Below are 27,586 nucleotides of genomic sequence, written 5' to 3'. Positions count from 1 at the left end.
GCTGCAAATATTGCCCACCATGCGCAGACATTGACCCTTATTTTCTGTCTATCTCTCACCGGGTAGACATAATAGAATTCACGTCATTTTTATACATAAACAGAGATGCATATTTTGTTATTATTTGTAATGCAGTCCTCTCCTGCATATTGAGTACTTGCCTATCCTTTCTAATCGACAATCGAACATATGTAAACTGGTTAATACTGTACCGGTAGTTAAATGTTCCTAGATAATTCACACACAAATCGCACCGCCTCTAGCTACATTAATTGTATTGCTACAATTGATATACACAACGGGGTCAGGCCCTGCCATCACCCTAATGAGCCGTCAAATGCAATGCGATGTCTTTTCACGCCTATGTCCGTTTGTCGCCGGAGGTCTTATTCGAGTTCAATGCAATTGCCTTCATTGGTCGAAGACCGCCTCGTCGACTCGACAACTAAAAGACAGGAAAAATTCTCTAGCACGTTCCATAAGGCGTCTTTGGTGGTAACAGCCGACTGCCATTCCGCGATGAAGCATAGATCACATTTGTACCAGCTTCGCGAAAGCACGTTCGGGTCGCTTTAGCACTTTTCCCGTCAAGTCTTTTACGCGCCAGTAATCGGGAAGGCTTCACGCGGGGCAGCACTCGTCCATACCTACATAATTTCTCTTTTTTTTTCTTTTGTCGCTTCAACCCCTAGCTGCAAAACGTTTGACTGTCGAGGGGGTCCTCGGCACGTTCAGCAGCAGATCCTATGATTTATGACCCCTGCTGCGGTGTCGGACGTCAAGTCTGTTGTGTGCAAGAGACAATTTGAAACCATGCGCGAATGCGAAATGATCCCTCACCCTCGCACCGACCGTCTGCGTCACGCTTGAGCCGTGCCATGCCATAACCGAAACCGCACTCCGGTCCTCGTTCCGCTATAGATTTACTACGACAATCCAAGAGAGCGAGAGATAGACAGAGATTAGTTATGTTGTTTGCACTTTCCGCTACTCCACGAAATTGATCACGCCGATCAGCAGCATTGCTAGCTATGGTACTTGCTGAGAGAGAGGAGAGGATCATACTGTCGTTGTAAAATTTTTGAATAGTGAACTTTTTAGCTCAAACTTTTAGTAAACTGAAACGCGTGAAAGGTTTTTTTCTCTATAAACTGTCATGTTAAAATTGTTCTGCAACCTAATTGTTTAAGAAAATAGTTTGACTCGTTTATTTTCCTTCTACAGGTATTAAGGCAGCTACTATGATTTTTTGTGGTCATGTTAGAAAAATTAACATTCATTTGATAAAGTGCCATATAACAAATTCAAAGTTTGAAATCAATCTAGTGTAGTGTTACTCTTGTTTCTTTAATATACCAAGTAATCTGAGCTCTGCTACTTAGTATAGTCACGCATTAATCTATGAGTGTATATAAAACATTCTTTTATAAACCGTACACCAATTCGGCTACAAATTTATTTTCAGTTTCTATATAATAAAATATTAGATACGTGTATCGGAGCTTTTTAATTAAAACAATGTTTTTTTTTCAATTAAAACTTTTCGATGTTTTGATAAAATCTGATCTAAAAAAAGAAAATCTAAAATGATAATTTTCTTTCATTGTAATATCAATGCAAGAACAAAATATTTATAGACGACCCCTATGCTTTGGATGATGAGCTACAGTGCGCGTACCCCCCTTTGGCGGATGGGGGTGGGAGTCAATTTATACTCCGTATTGACAAAGTCGGACCATACCGAGATCGATCGTTCGCTTATAAATGTAAAAGATGAAAATTATTATGTTATCTGGATCGATCACGTAGTGAACAGGACTAATGCTGCTTGAAATTGACAATAGGTCATTAGGTGGTTTCGAGCATTCTTATGCCTGGAATTGGTCACCAATTTGAATTATCTTGATCCAGTTGGGATTAATGTTAATATATCATATTCGTCCTGAATTTGGTGAATTAAATTCAAAATGGAGGATTAGTGTTATTAGGAATAGGAGTAAATTGATATCTTATGAACCGTTTAGGAACTTTCAAACCTTTCCGATCCGGTTCGGTATCGGTAATGTTTACAAATTGCAATGACGGCGAAACTGATTGATCAGGTGTGAATACACTCTCAAATCGGGATAGATTTGACTGTACTTAGATTTCTCAAACTTGGACACAGATGTCACCTTCTAACTAAGAGTGTGAGATGTGTGTTTCTGAAAGAGAGCGGTTCACGTGGACCATTTCATACAATCACACCTAGTATTTCATCACGAAATACATGTAGTTCTTGTTTCCTGGATGCGTGCTCAACACTAGAAGGCCCAAAACTTAGTATAGATCTAAATTACTCAAAAGCAGTCAAAATGATTGAAAGAAAGAAAGTCAAAAAACTGTGACAGAATAACTGAAAGCTAGTGCAGAGTACCTTAGTGTTTATAGCGTTAAATTGAGAGTTAAATAAAGATCACAGAATTTTAAGAAATCCATCCATTGTGTACATAGTGTGACTTTCCTGGGCAATCTAGTGTTAAATGCGCACCCTTACATTATATAATTTAACGAAATCACTCACATCTGATTTTATTTTATTTTATTTTCATGATAAAAAACACTAAATTAAATTAAATGAGACTAAAAACTAAAACTAAATGAGATTATTGTAATTATTATTATTATCAATCTTATTATTATTCCTTTATTCTTGATAATCTATCAACTTGTGATATTAACAGGTTTCTCCGGTATAGTAAAAAGCAATGCAATGGGGCAAAAGGAAACGTAACGTAACATCGACAAAGATAGAAACAATCAGAATAGATTAGATTTGATAGTAGACCAAACATATCTACATTGATTTAGGAACTTTAAAGTAATAATCGTAAGTACCGCTTCAGACATAAAAGACTATATAGGAAAGCAGGGCCAAGACCGAAGCGGATACAATGCGAAATTTTCCAAAGTTTCATCGACGAGGACATTTAAGACACAGAAGCAGTTGATAGGATGACAAAATACCAATACGATACAGACGCACGACTCAATGATTGACTGATTACAAGGTGAAGCACACACTTCCTGCCCAAGTGACAAATTCTCTGGCGAACTTGCAATAGAAGATATTCGTATCTTTCGTTGTAAATTGATAACCGTAAAGGAATCTGTCGCTTGGGTTACATGCTGGAGAGTTTCCTCCTTCGTTACTAGTGTTCATTTGGGCACCATAGCCTAGTTCGTCCGATATGTAAAGTGCGAATCGTTGTAACCACCCCCCTCGGCCAGAGTAGCCCATAAAGGAAAAAAAAGAACAAAATATTTATAGACGACGAATTTTCAGTTATTTGATATTCTAGCATTCAGAATAGAATAATATCATAAGCATTGATCTTATCTGATTCTGATGAAGTTTATTCAATATTATTTTATTTGAACTACTACTACTTGATCAATTGTACTGAATGAAATTGGAATAACTTAAAATTGGAATTTAAATGCTAATTGGTACATCACAAAACAGAAGCGGTACTGTTTCTCAACCAGGCACGATTTATTTGAACGCACGCCACAAAAGGTTGATTTATCCGAAAAAATTGTTTTCGTCCAATCGCGATCCTTGTATTTCCACCAAATGCAAATAAAATTATTTATTTTTTATTGTATGATAGATACACCAAAGCTTTTTAGTTAATGAAATCATCCAGTTATTCTGGAAATTCCATTCTGAGGTTCATAAATCAATCAGGAAAGCTCAACTAAGAAAATTATTTAAAAGCAATTTCAATACGATATTTAAACAATTGTATTATTCGGCTATTAGCGTAATGACCATGACCTCCACAGCACGGATAAAATTTCTTTCATTCTTACGAAATACTTCAAAATTCACCGTAATAAACACGAGACACGACTCACAGATTTATAACCTTACCGAAAAAAGTATTGATGAACAATGGATAATTTTTTTTATAGTAAACATTGTGTTTCATAAATACCCGAAAAAATTTCATTGAAAACGATTGATCAAAATTTCTGCACTTGAACATGCTCGACGATTTGTCTTTCTCTATCGTTTGTCAGGTGGAAACGTGTAGAATATATTTTGTTTCATTATTACTTGAGAACTTCCCCGAAAATAATCCAATATTTTTCCTAAAATATGGCATTTTTAAAAACTCAACTCCATATCAAAAGTGACACTCTAAATATACTATCAAAGTATCCCATTATCATTTACTTATTTTCTTCTGTTACATATATGATTTTTATTCTTACAACTCATGAACTTTGCTAGGCTTCCAGTCGATTTTATTTTCAAGATAACACTAAATCTCGACATCTCATGATTTTCTAAGACGTCTGACTTCAAGAAGGAAATTTCGAATTCATAAATTTCAAGCACTAGAAAATGGAAAATTTTTGAAAATCTAGATTTACAAACCGAAAGTAGTGCCCAAAAGCTTTGACACTTCAAAAAACCTATAGAAAATTTGAGTAAAATCGAACCACGGGTAGGGGACCCGCCCGGTGGCTAAAGATTGTTCACGATAAAATTATCTCAATTAAAAATCCATTACTGGTGCCCGGCTATTTAAGTGGGCTGCGTGAAGAAACTACGAACTTTTGAGTTCACTTCAGCCATCAGAGTCTATGTAGACTTCTCTGAAGCCGATTCTGCTGCTTTTGTCCATTTCGAAATACTCGAAATTTTCTATGATTATAGCCAAGGATGGCTTTTATCGTATCAAAAAACGCTCACCAGCAACTCTTCACACGATTGAATCAGTCCCATCAAAGAGAGACGGATATCATCGCAACAAAAACCTGGCATGGCTGATTTAACATAGAATAGACACCAGTGCGAGAGCGAATTTCTCTCGATGACATTTCTGAGAATCAAAGGTTAGCACGCTGCTGTGGGGATCCTCTCTGAAGCAACAAACGGTCGCTTATTCTAGTTTCGCGATCCGATTCTATACAGGCAGTTGATAATTGCGATAGAATCATTTTACTATTGCCGCTTATTCTAACTATGTGCATATAACCTTTGAATAAGTTGTGTCTATGAAAATATATGTGAATGCTCCACACAAGGGTTTTGAAATATTGCAACCTAGTATGAGAATCATCAAGTTGAATCATCGATTAGATTTTCTGCGATAATTGTCAACTTGCGCTTCTCTCTTGGGAAATTCCACACAGCAACGATCATTATCAGACTGTAAATTTTTTTAAGGGCCGTGCAATACTCAGAGTATTAGTGGAACGAAGAAATGTAGAAAAATTCTCTCGCGGTTCATGCATTGAGAGACTCGAGTTCTTGTAGCATGGTAGAATGGATTGAAAATGTTGTATATAATATAGATAGCAATATAGCAGCTTCTGTCAATTTTTTTGGCAATAACCAACACAGGTTATAACTTGTTGTTTGTATTGAGAGAGTTCTCTCTTCACGAGAGCCCAATTCGCCTCTTTCGGTACAACATGAACTCGATTCGCTTTACACCATTCCAAAACATCTGCTGTAGTGATACGATGCCAAAACAGGTCGGAATAGCGAGAGAGCAGCGTAGGAATGGTAACAACCGTCTCTTTAAGCATTTCTCACTATATTTCTTTGTTTACCGTACCGGTTGCGATGAAGCTTTGACTTGCTCGACCACAACTGCATATCACCTGCCAAATCAAATATCTTTTGGGAAACTTGACCCTTTTTTCATCCTCAAAAGCTCCTTCACGTCGTTCCGTTGCATGGCAGTATAAAAAGACATTCCCGGAAGTTGCTCAAAGTCTTCCTGTGTTCTCCAAGTATTCGCGAGACAACTTGCGAGACCATGTATTAGCCGTCACGTTCTGTTTATCATTACGATTCGGTGCTGTTTTCACATTTAACGACTTCATACCTTGCCAGTGTTTGATAATATGCATGGAAGTTGAAAACATTTTTATTTTTCTAGCCACAATACGTACCGAAAGATCTGATCTTTTCTGCAATATTAACTTCACTTTTGCGTCCTTCTGATGGTTCCTGAGATTCGTTTTTGTTCCGCTCCCAGCCTTCCTGACTGTTTTTAAATGTATATCGAAATTTCCTAGTTCCAGAGTCAAAACTTTTCAACAGAAATTTGGTTCGAGATGACACGAAATCTCGACGTGCTACGCATTTATAAGACATCTGACATCAAACAAATTTTATCCATTTCGGAGATTCGATCGATGATTTTTCGATATCGGATATCGGTTATCTTTGACCGCTGTGCGGATCCCCTCCCATGGCTCAAATTTTGCTTAGGGACTTTTTTGAGGTGCTAAAGCTTTGTGAAACTTAGAGATAGCCTTTTTTGGAACCACATTCTTTATATCTGTACGTGCAAAACTCGTATATCTATTTCAGGTGTTGTGTAAATTCGATAGTCATTTGCCTATCTTGTGCGTACAGTAAAGAATTTCCGCCAATTTATTTATTTCTCTGGTGAAACAAAAACTGCGATCTTATCATCGGCTGACGATTTGTGTCCTGTCTGATAAATTTCCTTCCTTTGAACGAACTACAATCTTCTTATCGTTGAAAACTGGTTCAATTTGCAAGCGGTGAGGCTCTATGCATAGGGGTTAAGAAAGTTAGTGTAACGATGCGAAAAAAATGCTTTAAAGTGATCAACGATTGTGTAGCAAATTTATAGATAACTAAATGTGTTAATCAATGTTATGGCATATGATTTTTGTAGAACAAAAAACCCCTTACTTTTCGAATATGCCTCGTAAATAGAAACACCTTGAAACTGATACTTATTTCGAATTTTATTTTTAGATTATTCTATTCTATACCAGTAAAAGTTTCATTTTATTGATACCAATTTTTGCCATTTTTTACTCCTTCATAATGGAAAAAAACGTCCTATTTTATACACTGGCATTAGTGACATATTTCCAAAAACATGCTACCATCACTGTCTCCTACGCATAGCCGAAGCAACTCTTTAGGCTGAAACCCAAGCACTTCGGTGACAGCCTTTAAAACTCTGAGGGTCGTACTTTTCTTACCATGAATGAATATGGACCCCGCATCTCACAGCACTCTCTCGCTTAGTCTCGCCGATTCTTCTCCGTAATCGGCTCCGTTGGCCACCCGACCGATGTTTTATTATTGCTTCGACGTCGCGGTGCTTATTGAACGGTTCAGGTCGCCTACCGCCGCCACCACCGGGGACGTCGTTTTCAACGCTCGCTTGGGAGGCTCGCACAGCTTTTCGGTGTCGGAGAAGTCGGAGACTGGCTGGCTGGAGATCGCGCCCAAGGAGGAGGGCGAAACATAAGCACTTTTGCTGGTGAGCTGTTAGTTTCGGTTTCGGTGCGTTTTGGACTGGATGTGTCCAATTTTTCGGTAGATCCTCAGGAAAGCTGCGTTGCTCGATTCGTTCCAGCAATCGTGAATTGATTCACAAGTGATGGACAATCGTGAGGTCGTTAAAGTTTCTGCGTGATATCGTAAAACCCATTACCTAGCTATTACGAGATGCCCAGGTGAGTGCGGCATGGTAGATCGGTTCTCAGCCAAGTGGCGATCGCGGATCACGCGGCAAAAAAAAAATTGAAGAAGCCCTCAAGTGTGTCAGTGTGATGGGAGCCGTGCGAGTCGAGATGAGATAAAGTGCATATGTTACGTGAATGCGTGTCGTTCAGGTGTCGATTTTCTCCGTGTGCAACCGGGAAGGGATTCAGCCGCGCGCAACTGTTGATCTGGTCATTCATTACGGCCTAACTGCACGGACAGGTTCCGAGTACGTTTGACCGATATAGGTGCGATTATGATTTATAGCGAAACATAAAGGTGGTTGAGGCCGGAGTAATTGTTGACGGAGGTGTGTGTTGTTTTTTTTTAATATACTGGTTTTAGCACAAGTGGAACCACGGTGGAAGATAATATTCGTGGGATAACATTGGAACGGATCGACTCCAGGTATTTTTATGTCTTTTCGTTTACTGTTCAAATTATACAATTTACTTTGTGTGTAGAATCAGTGAAATTTATGTCATTTGGAAAAAAAAACCTATCAGCAAATAAAACAATTTAACTCTTAAAATATGATGTTAGTGGTGTTTATTTACAAGCATTTTAAGTTGGTTATTGATTTTCTTTAATAGTACATGCTAGCAAATAGTCAAACATGAACACTGTAACAATTATTTGAATCATTACAGATCGGTCGAAATCATTTTTTGTTTCGTTATAATTTTCTATTTCAAAATTTCATTGGTAATTTCATTCACCAACCCATAATCCGAAACTGAGTTTCAATTGACAATGCAACTGAGTGGTGTTTGTTCTGAGTATGAAGTTTAGTCAACTGATCGGCTGTGTTTAGTCGATTTCACTTGAATGAAATGAAATGAAATTTTATGGCACTGGTAGCAAACTACGATACAATAATTTAAGACTTTGCTTAAGGAGCAAATGCATCTCGATTTAAAGCAGGGGCATTTGCCATAACTAAATAAATCGAATAGCGTAATCTTGTTTAGATTGAACTGTGAAGGCATAGAAATACAGAACAAGTTCGTATGATCTAAAAATCTGCAGTTCGCTCGGTTCTACTCCTCTCGTAAGAGCCCGCGATAGCAAAACTATTAAAACATTAGTTATATTTCTAAATTTGAATGGTGATATAAAAAGAACTTTAACCGTTCGTACAGAGTATCATGTATCGTGTTCAGTGCTATTTCTTTGGGTTGGTTTTTGGAGTTTGTACACATACCAGAGTGGTTTAGTTGGTAGAGCATCTCATCAGTGAGAATAAGAATTCGAGGTTTTTGAACGTTTTATCGCCGTGTTAGCCTATTTTATCGATCTAAAAAATGTGTAATCTTAAGAATCCTCATAATATTCAGTATCTTAAACTAATTGTGCCTAAACAGGTCAGTAGTTTTTCTTGTATGTATTTGTATTTGTGTCCGAAACACGAACCGAATCCGAACCCGACAGCATGGGGTCGGGTTCGAATTCAGAAAATAAAATGTCGGGTTCGAGGCGGTTGCGAGTGCAATTTTATTTATTAAACGGGTACGGGTTAGGTTGGGGTTCAAAAATTTTACTACCAAAGTTGTTTTTTAGAGGTTCGGGTAGGATACGGGTAATGATTTCGATTTTTTATCGAGTACGGGTTGAGTTCGGGTTTAAAAAAAATTATTCTCGGGTTCGAGTTGAGTACGGGTAAGAATTTTTAAAAATCGCTTACCCGAAATATCAACATTGAGAGTGAAAGACCTCCCAATCGTTATTAAAATTGTTGATAGTTGTAATTTTAGCGATGTAGATGCTGATAATATAAACCAGGGGCTCCCAAACTATTTTGAGCAGCTGACCCCTTTGCCAATGTGAATAGATACCTCAGACCTCCCATTACTTACCTTACCTAACAGCTGTAGGCCTGGGGTGTCCTTTGCTGTATCAAGAATACGTCTCCACATAACTCGGTCCATGGCTGCTCGTCGCCAGCCACGTAAGGCACGGATGCTGCTGAGATCACCCTCCACTTGATCGATCCACCTTGCTCGCTGCGCTTCTCTTCTTCTTGTACCAGTCGGATTAGATTCAAGAACCATTTTCACTGGGCTGTCGTCCGACATCTTTATGACATGCACAGCCCATCGTAGACGTCCGATTTTAGCTGTCCGTACGATGGGTGGTTCTCCTAGCAGCTGTTGCTATTCGTGATTCATACGCCGTCTCCACGTTCCGTCTTCCATCTGCACTCCGCCATAGATGGTCCTCAGCACCTTTCTTTCGAAAACACTGAGGGCGCGTTGGTCCTCTGCCAGCATAGTCCAGGTCTCGTGGCCATAGAGAACAACCGGTCTAATGAGCGTTTTGTAGATGGTCAATTTCGTGTGTTAGCGTACTTTTCTCTGCTGGTGTCATTATCGGCGGTCACCAGTGAGCCCAAATACACGAACTCATCAACCACCTCGATATCGTTACCATCTATCAATATTCGTTGTGGGAGGCGTAGTGTTTCTTCTCTAGAGCCTCTTCCTCTCGTGTATTTTGTTTTCGACGCATTTATGGCCAGTCCGATACGCCTAGCTTCAGCTTTCAGTCCGATGTAGGTTTCCGTCATCTTCTCAAGGTTACGTGTTACAATATCAATTTCGTCAGCGAAGCCAAAAAATTGTACGGGCTTTCGGAAGATCGAATCACACCTTCCTGGAATCACACCTTCCAGGCATTCTCGATCGATTGTGTCGTATGCCGCTTTGAAGTCAATGAATAGGTGATGCGTGGGTACGTTGTATTCACGACACTTCTGGAGTACTTGTCTTATCGCGAATATGTGATCCGTAGTGGCGCGGGCTCCAGTAAATCCCGCTTGGTAAGGCCCTACGAATTCCTTAGCTATTGGTGATAGACAACGGCAAAGGATTTGGGAGAGTACTGGACAAGAGGCTATGAACCACATTGGGGCCTGAATTGCGCATTGTCCAGTCGTTTACCAATCAGACCCCCCATAAACAAACTAATTTAGAAATTTCGAAATATTTTTACAAAGTGGGTCAAACTAAAATAAATCCTAAAGTTAAATTCAGGAACTGAATTCTAATACTGAATTCAGAACATGGATTTGGTCCACTTGGTTCTGAACTTAATTTAAGGTTTTGATTTTATTTCAGAATTCAATTTCGGAATTTAGCTCTATAGATTCAAAAGTTAAAACTAAGACTCTGCAATTGAATCCTAAACTGGTTTCTTGACTAGATCTTGAAACGGAATTTAGTGCCATTATTTAAGTTCGGAAGTCGTACACAGAACAAAAAGTAAGATTAGAATTCTAAATCTGTATTCTGCAACGAAATATTAGATCTTGAACTTCGAACCAGAATTTGAATTAACTTCTGAGCCACAATTTTATTTCCGAATTCAGTTTCAAAATTTACTTCCTGGATTCAGTTTCAGAGTTTATTTCCTAAATTCATTCAGATTCAGAATTCAATTCCAGAATTCAAGTACCGAATTCATGCATACTAAAATTGAAATCGGAACTTGGGTTCTGGAACTAGATAGATTTTTTAACTAATTTCAATTTCTTAATTCAGGTTAATTAGGAATCAAAGTTCTGGTGTACTTAAACAAATGCGATTGTAAATATCGCATAAATTTCTCAAATCGATTCTTTTTAGAAACATTTACACGTTCCCAAAGAACTATGCGATGTTTTCCTCCACTGAGTATGTAAATCCAAAAAAAAACAGTTTTAACATTGTTGTTCTCATTTGTTTAACGTTGTTAGTGTGATAGAATAGGTTTGTCGTCAAAAAGTCATACCTTAGTATAGATGCACCGTTACTATTCTGGAAACTAAGTAGTAGAAGTTGCAAATTTACTTAATCAATATTACCATTATTTATATTCGGAAGTGTAAAAGTAAAGTCTTGGCATTACATTCCTTTTGTGAAGTTTGACCTTTCTGTTTCAACTGATTTTACAGCCGATTCATAGCGAACAGAATCATTACGTGACTGGTACTACGATCCTACTGACACTAAGAATCCTTCCAGGTCGGGGCTCGAAAATAGGACAACTGGCTTGTAAGTTCAGCGCCCTATGTATTGATCCGCCAACCCGGGCATTTAGAAGAGATCAGCTTTATTCGTATTCTCGTCCTCCATTTATGTTTCTAGCATAACCCACCCGTCTTTTTTCCGACTTTTATAATACAGACTTCGCAGCCAAATTAATATGTGTACATTTAATGGTTAGTGCTACGATTCTACTTGTGCAAAAAGTCTTTCCAAATAATGCATTCGTCGAAGCAACGGCGGAAACAGAAACTCGTGGTAGATTCATGCTTAACGAATCACTAATTATTGTAGTTACGATAGTTTGTAAAAAATTTGTAATTCAACGTTGTCAACAAGCGAAATATACCGATTGCACCTTTGTCTTGAATAAACAATTAATCGCTCGAAGAATTTGTCTACTTAACAGACTGATTCGATGTTGAAGTTTTTTTTTCGCTTCTTTGTAATTGATGTTTCGCATGATAGTAAAAACAGGAAAATACGTTTTAGCCTAATTCATTTATCGCATTAACGTGTTTCGCTAGCTCTTCACCCGGGACCCTTAATCCTGAAAGGCTTTAAAAATCAACAGGCGTGACTATTTTTTCTGCACAACACTTCGTTTATTACGTATTTGTACCAAGCCGTCAACACCCACATTTCATAACATCGAAACTGGATCAGTTTCGTGGCTTAATTCGATATCGCAATCAACTGAAGGACTCCCCGACTTCAATCGCTTAAGGCTGTGTTGCACAATCCTGACTGGATAGTCCAGATATCGTTTGGTTTGGAACCTTACATACACATTTTCTCTGCAATGTAATAACGTTCACGTTTCCAATCAAACATGACATTCTGTATAAATGCCCGTCGCGCCCGCACTGGCGGACTCTGTCATCATGGTGAGTATGCAAAAAAAAACATGGACACGTTCCCCACGATCCGGTTACCAATCTGCGATTAACAGTAGTTCAAATATTTGAAACCGAACCTGATCGGCACTCCCGGACATCGTGCGGAAAATGCAAGATTTATTTCGTAGATATTTTCTTACACGGGACTTGTGGTTCAAGTTTTCCAGTACAGTTCGCAGTTGAACTAAAAATCTCAATTCTGTCTGTTGGTTGATTAAAACACCTTACTTCGGTTATATGCAATTTGTTATGAGTGCTCCTGTAAGTGCCTTTGCTTTTTTTTTGCTCCGGCTGTAATTGATTGTCTAACAAAATTCGCGCAACTCGACGAGTCGGTTATTAAGGATGATGTCTCAATGTACTTTCATAACAATAAAGTCATTTGGCTAAATCTGTTTGATCACGCTAAATCATGTCGAAAAGGAAACTGCGAAAAAGTTTGCGTGTGTAAATTGACGTCCGATTTATCAAGTCTTTAAACCAAATAACGCAACTGTTGATTTAAGATACTTATCAATATCTCACAAGTCAACATAATCACGCAGACCCAAACCCTCGTCTCGCTTACTCGGGGAAATTTTTGCCAATCACGTGATCATTGGAAGGAAAAAACGTAAAACGATCCACACCACTTATTACGAAATGATACGAAAGATCAAGATTAGTTTATTCTTCAAGTCTTACCCAAATTCCGTCAAGTTTTGGTGATCAGTATGTTGTCCCAACGCAGTAAGGTACACGAAAAAGTTACAAATATTTTCCGTATTCTGGTCATCCACTAACTCCAAACCAGATTAACTGACATAATTTACTGTGAATGTGAAAATACAAATAAATTACTTTCAGTTTTGTAATTCATACATTAAATCTGAGCTTCATCCATCTAAATTTAAATCAAATCGACCAAACCTTGTTTGTCTTTTTCCACGAAATAACACCGCACACGAGTAGCAAGATTAACACATTTGTGAAAACCTAATAGTACCGATGCTTTTGCTAGTTTTATTTTTTGCCGCGGTACTTCCCAAAGAGTTGAAACACGTCAAAGATTGTAGGCAATGCTGCGATCGAACGGTGAAATATCTACGGTCCGATTTCATAAGGATGTTGCCTGAGCCGCATGGTATGCCCGCCATTGCAAAGTCACTTTTTGATGTTCGGTCGGACCGAACTGTGCTACCGCTGTCGTTGCCGCGCTCTGACACACGAACGGACGGAACTGGTCAACTACTTTACGGCCGGCGAAATATGCGATTGTTGAAAACTTAACCAGAGCAGAGCTAACAGGTCAAGGCTGTTGCAGCGAAGCCTGTCAATCTTTTCCCGCCACGGTTCGACCGTGGCTGCAAAAACTGTTTCCATAGCGCATAGTTTAACTAATAGCTAATAGAGTCCTCAAACATCACCGCCCGACCTGTGGTTAAGATGAATTGTTACTCCTAGTAGTACGGACTATACTTCAAAGCGACGAGCCGCAGTTGATTTTAAGTTCTGCTTCGGTCGACAATCATTCACTGAGGGTCTTAAAAAAGTTTTTCAATTTTTGATTCGTTTTCTGTAGCTCAAATTGTTGCTTCAACCCTTCAAAGGATTAGCCAATTTTTCACGTAATGTTAATAATCCTTGAATTACCATACCTGAAGCGAAGTCTTGGCATTCCTTTTCTGGAATTTGACCTTTATGTTTCAAAAGACGCAGTCGATTTTTAGCGTACAGAATCATTGCATGGCTAGTATATTGACACCGCAAATCGCCATACCAGCGTGAGTTTGAAATTCTCCTCCTAGAATATACTTTTGATTTTTCAAACTGCCACTATCGATCCTCATTCCATTCCTATAACAAAAAATTATAACTATGACTCCATATAAGACCTTTTGAACATTGCTCAGCTCGAATTGTAAATTAACCCCGATTGAGCTGTTCTGTGAGCTTTGACGTTATATATAAGTTATATATTACATATAAGAAAGACAAATATAAAAGTTGAGAGTAATGATAGATCTTCAGATCTTTCTATTTTGTAATATATGAACACTATTTCCGGTACTTCCGGAATCGGAAACCGGGAACCAGGATAGTCGAAATCGGTTTGGTTGTCTACTGATAATGACTAACGATTGGAGTAGTCTCAAGGCCAGTTTAGAAGTTTTTTTTACGTTTTTTGTATCGCCGGTTTTTGCGACAGTATAAATTTTTTAATACACTTTACCCTATAATTCCGGAACCGGCAGTCGGATCCAGATTAAATTTGGAAGACCTTTCATTTGAACCTACGTTTGTTGAAATCGGTCATGCCATGCCTGAGCAAAGGAAGGACGTAATTTGAATTTTGAAAGGCCTTACAACTCCATATAATCAGTTCGTGCTCGCATCTCATCCGACACAGTCGAAAATTGCTCACGGCCGAGACGATAGAAACAAAGACAATACAGTGTAGTGAACAATAGAGTGTACGAAATGGGCAAATACGATTTAACAAAGCCTGAAACTTGGCCTACAAGACCAAATTCAATTTGTATTGATTTCAAGCGCTGTAAAATTAGACCAGCAGCAACCGAAATTGAAATCTTGCTTAAAGAACGAATGCATCTAAACGTTAATGATGTAAGTGAGATTCAATTCAACAAGGCGTCAAACTGTGTGTACAGTTTGTTCAAACGTGAAAAATATGCAATTGCATTTGCTTCGATAAATAACGGGGTACACCGTGTTGATCATGACAATGTTAAATATAAAATCCCTGTGTACATGGTGGACAATGCCATAGAAGTACGCGTACATGACTTTCCCCCGCAGGCCAGCGATCAGTTCGTTCGGGAAAGTATGTCGCAGTACGGTGAAGTTCTTTCCAACGAAAGGGAAGTATGGTGGAATTTTTTTCCGGGAATCCGGAATGGCGTGCGAATGGTACGTATGCAACTACGTAAAGCAATTCCATCTTACATCATTTGTGATCAAGACGGGATACATCCATGTAAAACGCTGATTACGTATAAAAATCAACTGGTTGCATGTCAGTTTTGTGAACAACCTGCACACTACGGCAATCCTTGCACTGAAACTGCGAAAAAGACTTCAAACAAAAACAAGGGCCATCGCTCAACAACGGAAACTAGTGAGCACAGTACTCCTGTTTCACCATAAAACCAACCAGCAACTGCCATTAATGTACGACAAGGCGCGTCTACAGCAACTTTCAACAAACCCAAGACCACGAATTGCAAGGAAAACGAAGAAAAAACGGAAACCAACAACGATACCACCGATGCGGCAATGGATAACGAGTCATATGCTCAAAAATGGATCTCACAAACTTTTTCAGAGTTTGCAGAACCGCTGGGTCAAATAATAGGTCTTATGGTCCTACCAAAAATTACTGTATGTTTTCGGATTCAACAAAAATTCAAGCCGTCGCTTAGAGTACGAAGGCAAAAAATTTTTGCAAACCAAATTTAAATAAAAACTAGTATAGTTTGTACCTCATGTTAGTTGGTGGCCGTACGAACCGACTTCGATTATACCGGTTCTCGGATTCCGATGCTGGAAGTATATATAATAATGTACCCACTTCGTTTTCTTAGGGATGACCTACACGGGTAAAGCATTGTTTCATTATGTATTTTATACTAGTTAACGCACATGTTTAGTGGTGGTTTCCTTGGTTTTTTCAAAAATGGAAGAGAAACATTTTGAATAGAATACCATGTAAATATATGAGATACCATGTAAATCATTACACCACTAGGTGGATTAAAACATATTTTTGAATTTGATTTTGTGATAAAAACTTATTTAGTCATATACTATCATGATCGTCCCGGGTTGGCGGTCCAATGCATAGGGCGCTGGTCTTACAAGCCAGTTGTCGTATGTTCGAGCCCCGACCTGGAAGAATTCTTAGTGTCAGTAGGATCCATAGTACTAGCCATGCAATAATTCTGTACACTAAGAATCGGCTGCGAAGTCTGTTAAAACAGATAGGCCAAATTCCACAAAAGGAATGTAATGCCAGGACTTTGCTTTGCTATCATGATCCGCAGCAATTTATTTATTTATCGGCCAATTTATAGAATTCGACATTAAACACATGGTTACTTATTAAAAACATACTCATGAAATAGAAATTTTTACTCACAGAAACCGATCTCATGTCCTACTGTCTGGCAGTGGTTTCCTAGTGTTTTGTTTATACATACAAACAACTTTAGACCAGAACTCTGAGAAAACTCAATCGAATTCCGATGACGCATCATCGATGCGATTAGCCCCGCCTCTATGCAATTTTTGCATCAAATGGATTCAAACATTACAGAAAGGCTTTCCATCCCTTGCAAATGGAAAGCAATCGATAATTACTTAGTTTATGTTCTTTTCCGATTTTATTAATACTGCAGTTTGCATCCAATGTTCTATTTCTTGCCAATTTTATCCAAATCTTCAGAGCCAACCAATTACACTCTTGGAACACAGTATGATATTTTTCCTATACTTCCTCCAGTTACTCTAATTCATAAGACGTATTTTACTTAGAACGACAATTATTTATGATGAGATGAAAAATGCTAATCTATGAATAATAATATCACAACCGGTTTTTATAAAAAAAAAACGTTCCTAATCCACCTAGCAGTGAGGTGATACCTTTTTTTATCAATCTGCATGTGTTTTTTGCATGAATATTCTTCGGTGTTTCAGTTTTCATGACATTATTCTAATGTCCGTCGTTTTAAGTGGCCATTTGAGATTTTAATCATTCAATACCCTGTAATGTCGAAGCTGCAAATCGGTTCGAATTTGAATCTAAACGTCTGACAATCGATTGAACATTCCATGAGATATTGAAGAAAGTTTCAGTTTACAGTCTACGGTTATTTACGGTACTTTTAGAGCCGGTATTCAGGAACCAGCATAACCCAAACCGATTCGTATGGCCATATGACGAATAAATTGCAATATTTTTGAGTCCAACTTTAAAGCTTTTCGGGATTGTCATCTTCTATATCGCTGAAATTCGATTTGGCTTTTTTTTTAGAAAACGATTGAACTTTGAGAAACGATTCGATACTGGAACCGGAATTCGAAAATCGGTGTAGCCGAAGTCAGACAAAATCACCTGAGTAGCTGTATAGTTTACATTTGTTTCAAAATGTTGGAAAATCAATGTAAAAATGTAAACATCTTTGAGGAATCGTAGTGAGAATTAATTTTTTGGGTACAATACAACCAAAAATGAAATAAGTTTATTTGGTTATTGACTATCCAAATCTGCTAACCCGATAAACCTGAATAATTTATGTGAAATAGACATTTTTATACTAATCATCCTGTATCTCCGAAACCGGAAGTTGGATCTGACTCTTAAAAAACAAGATGTTTCATAGAATCTTAAAACTTTTCATTTGAATCTTAGATCGGTTCAGCCATCTACGAGAAAAATGAGTTACACAGTTTTATTTTCGTTTCACATATCATCCTGTAGTTCCGGAACTAGAGGTCGGAACCAGACATAATTCAGAAACCTTGTTTGGGAGTATAAGACTTTTCATATGAATCTGAGTTTGTAGGAAATGGTTGAGTCATCTCCGAAAAAAATTGAATGAAATTATTGGTCACACACGCATTTGCTGATCTCGACGAACTGATTCGAATGGTATATGGCTGTTATGTGCTTCCAGCATTTATTGTTGTAAGTAGTTTAAGTCAATATAATTATGGAATTGCTTTCAACTCGAAAATTCTGCCATCATCTAGTTTACATAGGGCATATTCGAACGATTATGTTGCCAAAAACGAACCGTGCTAAAATCGGTCCGAGGCAAAATATCATGCTGTACACAGTCTTTTTGGTACTTAGAAACAAATGTATGTAACAGTATAAAAAATCGTGTTTTATGTTGCTCCCAAGCATTTATTTGCCAGACAGCGCTCAAAACTTCTACTGCTGGAATAGGGGAAAAAGTCGCTTACACAAAAAATTTCGATATCTTCGTTAAAAATGGATGGATTTTAACAATGGCTTGTTAGATAGATATTACCGATATTACCGTGCGGAATCTAAGTCTGAAAATATATTCTGTTTTCAAGGTCAATTGTGACAGATACTGTCAAAAAACTGAAAATTTTGACATAAAACTTTGTATAACTCAAAAAGTAAACATCCGATCTCAAAACCATTCAATAGCGTTCTGGGTGACGAGGAGACTTTTTATTTGAGACTAGTTTGATCAAAATCGGTCCAGACATCTCTGAGATCTCGACCTCTTAGTTGACAACACACATACAGACACACACACATACACACACGGACATTTGCTCAGTTCGTCGAGCTGAATCGATTGGTATATGACATTCGGCCCTCCGGGCCTCGGAAAATTTTTCTAAAGTTTAAGCGAATTCTATACCTATTTTTTATATTTATAAAAAAAGGTAACAAGTTGACAAAAAGTCTGCATAAATTAAAGCCTAACATAAGAACTACATTAAAAGGTTCAAATGCACTTCAGCAATATAACGTTCTATTTGAAGGATTTCTAATAATTTTCGCATTTCAAACGATTTATTACATACAAACCAACTCGCACCCTCTGATTCTGCTACTAACGCAGAAAGTGATAGCATCCAATCGACATCGTTCTAATGACCAAATGTCATAATAGACGATAAATATTCGGAAGTTTACATTACATTGAATGATGAAGGTTGCAAATAGCACACTGGAAAACTATTCTCTGTGTCTGTTATTATCTCGAAACATTAGGTGCGCAATAGTAAACAAATTTTAAATATAGTGAAATTAAATGGAACATATACATAGTCACAAATCTTGCGAATTATCTCCAAAGATTGAGAATCCGTTAGAAATACCAGATGCCAATCAGACAAACATATCTAATAAGCATGCTAACTACAGTACAATACCACGTGCTTTTCCATAAAGCAATTCCTTACTCAACAAACTCGTCTACTGAAATTCATACCTGGCAGAAGTATTCGGATCAGAGTCGGTATTTTGTGGGGGTGTGGAAAAGCGGCATCATTCCGAAACCATATTAGACAGCAAACCGCTTGTAGGCTTCCTGAGCTGTGGACGGGTTGTTAGTGACGGCTTACCGTAAACCATCGAAAAGATTTTAGCACTGGGTCTCCCACAACGGCGTATATCCAACACAAGTGCATCCAAGTGCAAGAAATTGCACTGTACCTGTGACATGTGGCACGAAGGAGTATTGTTAGTGTAAATGCCCCCACAACTGGCGGAACGATGCAGTAAAGTGACACAGAGGGATATAAAATATTCATACATATAGAAAACCTTTATGAAAATTGCTGTATGAAAAGGTGGTTTTAGTCGCGTAAATAGCCTAGTGATTGTGGAGGTGAGATAGTTACGTGATAGGTGCTAAAATATTGCTCTGCAGCAATAACAGATCGTAGATCATGAAACTGTTCCGTAGCTGAGATTAGGTACTCAAGGCTTGCAAACTAAAATGCATTACAACAATGTTAAAATAAACTGAAAGTGTTTAACCGTTTCTTCAAGCGACTTATAGATAGACAATTACCCGAAGGTTGTTCCTTCCTATAGTTTCCTGACATACGCCACCATTTAATAGGCATATCGTTACATATTTTGTACTACACATGCAATGTTGCTTGGGAATTTGGGGTCTTTTCTGCACACATGTCGACCGTTCGACGGACCAGTTATACTCACAGTGATCCAAACAAGCGAAAACCGAACCCCGTTTCGAATAAGGAAACAACACGCAAGGTAAAATATGCGTTGCACAAGTCTCAGACCTCCTGTCTTTACTAAGTTTATGGTCATTCGATCGAAATTTCAACGGTTGTGGCTAGTGACGTAATTCGATATACGTATAAAATCAGTATCATATCAGTATAAAATATAATCTCTCTGTTTTCGAGATTGACTCTCGAACGAAGAGAATAAACAATTGTAGAATAATTGAGCAGGAGAATCTCGAGTGTCAAACCATAATCACTTTATTTTAACGCACATTCAAAACCCCTGTGGTTTGGAATTGAATTAGACCTTTTGTTTTGGTTTTCTGCTCGAATCGATCCCACAAGTTTCAACGGTTTATCGACACACAACCGAGACCAAGCCACACGATCTCTTTCACCTGCATGCTTGATTGCGGTTGGTGTTGTAACAGTACGTGTTTATTTATTCCCCTACGCTTGATTTATTTTCCTCTGGAATGACAGGAACCAGGGAACGCGGAATGGAGTGAGTATGGGTGTTTCTGTTTTTTTTTCTTTCCAGTATATATATGACGAGGAAATACCCACTCGTAGAGTGAGACCCCCTTGCCGGTTCGAAAGGATCGAGATGAAAATACTGATCCCATAATTATGTGCATTCGCACGATTTACTCCAGTTCGGACGACATCGTGTCGGCTGCTATAGGTAGAAGACGGAAAGGATATTTGCATTTTAAATCAGTACAAATCAGGTGTTCATGCTACAAACGGTGCACGACCAATGGTCTTTCGAATACGATGTGGGCAAGGGACTGATAAAATGAAACGAAAGTAACACTTGTAACACAGAAAGCGACAAATAAGGCGATGATTCTAGCTTTATCCGATTCAAATTATTATTTTAGTTTGAGCGTTAACTGGTGCTGGTGCAGGATGGCTCAGGTTTCGCAAACCAGTTGTTCGAGCACTGACCTGAAAGGATTCTCAGTGTCAGAAGTATCGTGGCGCTAGACATGCAATTTCACTAGCAGTATATACTTTTCAATTTATATTATGAAGTTATTTGACTGGATCGCAAGATTAGTTTTTTAATTAGTTTTAATTTTACGAAATCCCTCTGCGGAACCACTCAACTTGCTGGTTTTTGACACTAATGGGTTTTGCAAAACCATCCATTAAAACATTGGCCGCAGATCAGTACATCACAATGGACGAAAAAGGCATGTCCTTGGATCGAGCATGAGAGAAATAATTGGATAGCGATTGAGCATACCTTACTTGTGCGATATAGTTGTCTTAGACAGGGATCATTCAGTAGTCAATCCAATTCAAGAGTGTCAAATAAAGCGAATCACTTATTAAAATTGTCATTTAATCACTATAACTGCAAAACATTACATTTTATTACAAGTCAAATCCATTCGAACTCTGTCCTCAATTGGGACAAGACTTTCATCATCACAAATTGTAGGTCGTTGCGTTGTCGAAAAGTAACCTACGATTAGAAGTAGTAAGCAAACGATGGTTAGATAGAAACCAACCAATCAATATAACTGGGGAAAGAGCAAAATTATGTCATAACATCCATCTATCTATCTATCTATCACAACACAACAAAATTTTGCATGGCACGACGTCGCAGTTAGTGACTTTCGCTGTCGATTTGCCCGAATGGTGACGTAAAATAAACGACTTTTATTTTCTGCTTCTTTCTTTAGTTGCAACGATTCTGTTCGGCATATAGAAGTATCTGTAGGCGTTCCATTTATGGAAACATGAACTTTCCTTTACATTCCCACTTGTTCTGTTTGGCTGCAATCTGTTGAGAACGATTACACAAAGAGCATCACCAAGTGTACTGATCGAACTGTTAACTGTCAACAAATCGATCACAATAGAGCAATTCCAGTAGCAAGTCAACCGATTTTACCAACTTCGGTCTGGTGGAAACTTTATACACGTTTTTTTTTTTTTGTATGACAAATTTTGCACGAATGCAAAGCCCAGTTTGACGCCAGATTTGTTTTAAAGAAGGTTAGATGTAAGGGGCTGGGGTCCACTAGGAGATTGATAGTACCTATTAGCTCTCTCCGGACAGTACCAGCCTAGATGCCGTGTGGAATCCGGCGGAAAAAAATGAACCAAGAATAGATCCACTGGGTTTCTGCTTCCATGTCGTAAAAGGCGACAATTGCAGGAGTTTCTTTTTCTTTTCAGTTATCAGATATTTTCAATATTTCACTTCTGATGACTCTATTTTACTAAATTATCTTTTCATTCAACCTATCAATTTCTGTCTAGCTACGGAGAAAAGTTTTATTTAGAATGTTTTCTTTTTCCATGTTATTGATTGTCTTTCAGGATTATAAATTGAATGATAAAAATCAACTATTGCACAAATCCGTTGATATTACAAAGTTAATAACAGAGATACAAATACAGATACAAAAGTTAATAACGGTATATTGAATACATAGTAAAAAAAACACTTGATATTAATATTTCAAACAATAAATTAATATTTTTCTCGGTAGCCGGCTGCCCAGATCAACCAATATAACCATTTAATAATTTTAATAAATAATTAAAATAATAAAGCGGAAATAAAACAGAATCAAGACGCGCGTGAAATCTGTTGACCTTTATTTGGTTATTTAAAATGATTTTATAACAACTGTTTAGAATATGTCAATGCAATGAATCAACTATTTTGTCTAAATCCTATTCACTCGTTTATTTTGTATCACGTAATTTCATTTATAAACAAAAATAGGGAAGTTTTTATTCTTTACGCGATAGTATTGCAATTTTTTTTTAGTTTCCTCGAAAAAAAGCTGTGAATCAAGACTTCCCGGGACTTCAATATAGGATATTGTTGAAACGTTCACTCGGGAAGTCAGTGAGTTTAGTGGTGCATCCGAGCATCTTGAAACCGGAACATATTGAGTCGCGCGCGAAACCAATACTGATTTTTTTACTAGCAAATATCCCTCTCCCGTGACACTTGTGGAGTGCGCAGTAGTATATACGGCCTCTAGTAACAACAAGTGTTGGACTAACATCCCTTCCCATTCCTTAGACGATCTACGTTCGGGCCTGGCCGGCGCCGGTACTGATCGATTAATTCTGGGATTACCAGAAGATGTACATTGAAGGATGATTTACCAGTCCCAGGTCGGATCATCTAGAAACTCCCTGTACAATTTCAGCTAATCCCGATCAGTAACGGAGTAGCAAACAGGGGTGGTCGCTCAAGCTCAAGCTCAAGATTTGTTTTAAAGAAAGTAAGATGTACTTTTTCATGAACTTTATTCATATCGTTGCATCTCAAAAGCTATAAATTGTACATGAACAAAGCCCAATAAGTTATCCGCGATCAATGGAGCACCCTAAAAAAATTAACAGTGGAAAAAAGTGAATTTCTTTTTAAAAAATTAGAAAATCAACCGAAAAAGAGTTGGGATGGATATTACCCACGTATCTTTCTCCTGACAGGATCCGCCATGAGTCTGTTAAATTAGCGTGCAGAATTATAGCCAAAAATAGTTTCACCGGGTTCCTGCTTTCATGTCGTAAAAGATTACAATTGAAATTGTAGATCGTTGCTCTCTTTCCCTGCTTTCAGTTACCAGATTTTTCAATGATTGAAAAATCTGTTAATATTATATTCAGTTAATATATTCAAATATCGGAAGTCATCTTGTAATCAAATTGATTATGTTATTTTTATAGCTTCCAATACGCATTAGCCATATGCAATGCAAATTCAGTGGAAAAAAAACCTGTTTTAATCCACCTAGTGGTGTAATGATGCCTTTATCATATTACTCATAACATCATAAATGTTACTAAAATCGCAAAAACAACTTTTCTTTGATGTGAAATAGTGAAGTTCGGACTTAATCTAACAAAATCCTGTAATTCCGGAACCATTAAGGTAGCATTAAAAACTCGTTTTACGAAAGCTAAACCTATTAAAGGTACACGAATGTATCATTCATTTCAACCAATAGACTCTACGAAAATCGCATGTAAAGAACATAAGAAACAATCATTTTTTTGTAAAAATTGCTCAAAAAAATTATGAAAAATTTTTTTTCATGATTTTTATACAATTAGTTTGAGTTTATTGTATTATCTGTGATATGTCAAAGTTTCATTCAAATATGTTTATTCGTTGGAGAATGGCACGGTTTTATTGAAAAAGTGACAAAAAATTTCAATTTGCAATAACTTGTACAAACAAAACTTTTTTGAGTGTTTCTTTTGGCAAGTCATTTTAATGATCATATAGATCTTAATTATCGATATTAGAACAAGAAATAAAAATAACGGTTTGCTCTCAGTTTTATCACGAGCATATCAGAAGCGAACTGGAGGAAGATGAGATTCTCATGCACTTCGTTTGGAATAATGTATGATTGCTGTTGGATTGCACAATGTATGATTGTACTTGACGTTTTTATGCACTACTAAATGTTTGTTATTGTTGTCTGTTGCGAAATTACATGTTTCACTGCCAAATGACTTGAATGTATATTGCACTATAAGTTTTGTTGAGCTGTAGCTCAGTAATTTTCAATGTCGATGTGAGTTCGCTCCTTAAGCAAGTTTCCCATTTCTAGTAACGAAGATCAAATGCGACAACGTTTATGTTCAAAAACGATTGACGTTAGTCGCGCAATCACCTCTTTCTTCTGTTCGTTAGATTTTCCCATTTCTAATCGTCTTATTACTAACTTCATTGTGCTGTTCGTTGTTCTTTTTAATGTCGTTCCAACAGTGAACGATGTACTGAGCCGTATGAATAGAACGTAGCATGCTTGAATTTCGGTAGTAAATGCTACATGTGGATCAGGTTCCTGTCAAAAGCAGAGACTTTACTACACAACAACATGCTACAAACTGTACTACTTACTTGAATTTACTTTAATGGTGCACATCCCGTCTTCGGAACATGACCGAACGAATTGTAGATTTCCAGGATACTCGATCTTGAGCCGTCGTTTTCCGGTCGCTCTGTACTCCCGTTGCGCGTGCATCGTCTTCGATTGCGCACAGCCGTCGCAGTCGACGACCTCTTCCAGGTTCTCTGCTGAACATCACGTAGACCATTCTCTCTTCCGGCATTCTTGCTACATGTCCAGCCCACTGTAGTCTGCCGTGTTTTATAAGCCTTCCAATGTCCGCATCTTTGTATACTTGGTACAGCTCATGGTTCATGCGTCTGCGCCATTCTCCATTCTCTTCTTTGCCGCCGAGTATTGAGCGCAGGATTTTTCTTTCAAAGACACCGAGTACTGGAACATCTGTTTCCTTCAACGAGTATGCTTCGTGGCCGTATAGAACAACAGGTAGTATCCACGACTTGTATATAGCAAGTTTGGTGCGTGTGTGCAAGCTACGAGACTTCAGCTGGTTACGGAGCCCGTAGAAAGCCCTATTAGCAGCTGCAATACGCCTTTTTACCTCGCGGCTAATATCATTATCGCATGTCACTAGCAGAGTTGCAAATTGTCAGTCATGTCAAATGACCTTGACAGACTGACTAAAATCATCGTCAACTGTAATCGGTACGGTCAACGTGTCTGTCAAATGAGATACTCGATAGTTCAATGACCAAGTAGGAGTATACTCAGTCAAAGACAGGTGTCGCATTTTGTTCTCTCTCTGATTCTCCTATTCCCTGTTGAAGTAAAAAAAAAATCCATGAGAGTATTAACATAAACATAAATTGATAAAGTTCATTGTTCTTCGTAAAAAGTCATCGGACTTCGGAGTTTATTGGTGTACATGAATTTAATTCAATGTTTATGCTGCTTGGTTAATATTTAGTCATATCGTAATCAAGCAGTGACAGGAGAAATGAAGATAATATCAATCGCATCGGCAATCAATTGTACTCAATCTATCTCCACCTCGGATCCTACACCGTTTGGGCTGCCTTTTTCTCTACCAGCCACCATGTACTTAGTCTTGGTAGAGTTTATCGTCAACCCTATTCTCGCAGCTTCTTTCTTGAAGGGCACCAAAGCCTCTTCCACAGCTGTACGATCCACACCATTAATATCAATGTCGTCCGCAAAACCAAGAAGCATGTGGGACTTATCGATGATGGTACCGTTTCTTTGCACGCCGGATCTTCGTATGGCACCTTCGAGCGCTGTATTGAACAACAGATTTGAGAGCGCGTCGCCCTGCTTCAATCCATCTAATGTCACGAAAGCATCGGATGTCGTATCTTGACGCTTGATTTCGATCCATCGAGCGTCGCACGACACAGTTTAATTAGCTTTGTCGGAAAGCCATGTTCTAACATGATCTGCCAAAATTCGTTACGTTTCACTGAGTCGTACGCAGTTTTGAAATCTACAAACAGATGATAAGTCCGCAAATTGTACTCCGAAACTTATCGTAAATTTGTCGCAAGATGAACATCTGGTCCGTCGTTGAACGTCCTTCTCGAAAGCCGCATTGGTATTCGCCGACAAAGGATTCTGCCAATGGATGCAGTCTGTCGAACAGAACTCTAGAATGTAACTTGTAGGCGGTATTGAGGAGTGTTTTTACAATCAAGTCGGTGGCCCTTTTTGTAGATAGGGCATATGATACCATCCATATCATACTGTTTACTACAATTTTTCGGTAGGTAGCACTAGAGGTTGCTACTCGTGTGTTTGCTGATAAAGTGAAGCAGAAAAATTAAACAAAGTGGCATTTTTGCAGCAGTAAGTATGTTTCTTGCTTTGTGCATACTTATTCCAGCTTTTTCGGTTCCGTTGCAATACGGTATGCAGTAAATGCTCAACTTCGAAAGCAGCATAACTACATGTTCGAACTTGTTTTTTTTTTATTCATACCATACCGCGTTACGGCCCACTGTGTCGACTGTCTCGAATGAGGTGTGAAAGCAAACTTAAGCTCAAGTTTGAAAATTATTCGGAAAAACTAAAATCTTGTTGCAATGTTTTTACTTTAAGACTGTAAAAAACCAATTTTTTACATTAATTTGATTAGGACCTTTTTAAAATGAAAAGGGTACAGCCGAAATCATTGCATAAATAAGTTGTTGATTATAAAAGCCATTTGAACACTACAATTATACCTGAAAATCAAAAACGATGAATTTGTCCAAAGTGGTTTTTCTTTTAGCTGTTCTGGAAATATTTAGGCATGATATTCAAAGAACTTGAATTTTGGTTTTAAACAAAATATTGTAAAAATAAACTATGTGCTTTTCAATTCCATTTTCGATTTTCTAATTCTTCGAAAAGTATTCATTTGTTCAGTGTATATTGAATTACCTAATTAAATTAAATTAATAATTTCGTTTTAGACATTCTGCATTTTTTGTTATAAAAAAGGTCATGAAATCACTGTGAAAATCGACTTTTGAATTG

At 37.9% G+C, this 27,586-nt stretch overlaps 1 protein-coding gene across 5 annotated transcripts in view; it reads left to right on the top strand.

Moving 5' to 3' along the window:
- The window catches only part of LOC131432494 (serine/threonine-protein kinase Pak), a 121,557-nt gene that overhangs the window by 52,397 nt on the left and 41,574 nt on the right, over positions 1-27,586 (top strand). The window contains exon 1 of one of the 5 annotated variants that reach the window (XM_058598806.1): positions 6,875-7,945. The exons of the other annotated variants lie outside the window; for them this stretch is intronic. The gene's annotated coding sequence lies outside the window, so the exon portion shown is untranslated. Of the gene's footprint in view, positions 1-6,874; positions 7,946-27,586 lie in introns of those variants that run through there. 5 annotated transcript variants of the gene reach the window in all.

The sequence above is a fragment of the Malaya genurostris genome, chromosome 2, assembly GCF_030247185.1.
Source record: "Malaya genurostris strain Urasoe2022 chromosome 2, Malgen_1.1, whole genome shotgun sequence".
In the NCBI taxonomy this organism is placed as follows: Eukaryota; Metazoa; Arthropoda; class Insecta; order Diptera; family Culicidae; genus Malaya; species Malaya genurostris.
This window is presented reverse-complemented; position numbering and strand designations above follow the sequence as displayed.